Consider the following 905-nt stretch of genomic DNA (forward strand, 5'->3'; position numbering starts at 1 on the left):
AAACCCTAGCACCCATCCGTCGCCTCCTCCTCCCTTCTCTCCCCCCTAGTCATCCCCAGAAACGGTCGCCGGGTAAGCCCGCGTGCCTCTGGTGATGAGGACAACGGGGATTTGGCCGTAGCGCTGCTGCCTAGAGGGGCAAGCGACATGATATCCTCCTTTTGTGGTCGTTCATACCGGCTGTGACGTGTTGCTTCGGCAGCAACGCAGGGATGCCTGATTGACATGGGGTGTGGCCTGTCAGTGGCGCATGGTCCCAGGAGCAGCAACTTTGCTCATGGCGACGGCGGCGTCCCCTTCGCCGGGGATGACGGGCTAGGTGGCGGCTCCTTGTAGAGGTGCTGGTGGTGGCGGGTCTCGGGAACCCGCTCTCGGGGACATTGCCGGAGGTGCGTGCCTTTCAGATCTTTCTCCGAAGATCTCTGTGGCCGCATTCCTGAAGCATGCTAGACCTCGACATGGGTGGCTCGACCAATGCAAGCACAACCGCAGGCTCCTCCTCCTCCATCAGCCTGTGGTCCTCTACCTCATTCTCCATGGGCTCAGACTGCTCCATCTCCTCTTCCATGGGACCGGACTTCTCCCGCCGACGTCATAGATCAAGTTGAACATGCAAAAAACATCGCTAGCTGCAATGGCCAAAGGCCCTCTAAAGCGAGACCTACAAAGCGAACGGAGAGGGTGACTAGTCTTTGTCAGGTCAAAATTGCGTGTAATAACAAACTTGTAGGAAATGTAACCACCTCAAGCAAAGGACCAAAACACCCCAAACACACGAAGGCCACGACAAAGGCAAACCGACATAACGCCTCCAGGCAAACGGCCAGTAGCCAAGATACCCAGGAAAATGTCTCCCCACGGCAGCCCAGCGGCCTGAACGACCCTCTGCACAGCCGGGTAGGCAA

This window comes from Triticum dicoccoides, chromosome 6A (genome assembly GCF_002162155.2).
Source record: "Triticum dicoccoides isolate Atlit2015 ecotype Zavitan chromosome 6A, WEW_v2.0, whole genome shotgun sequence".
Lineage (NCBI taxonomy): Eukaryota > Viridiplantae > Streptophyta > Magnoliopsida > Poales > Poaceae > Triticum > Triticum dicoccoides.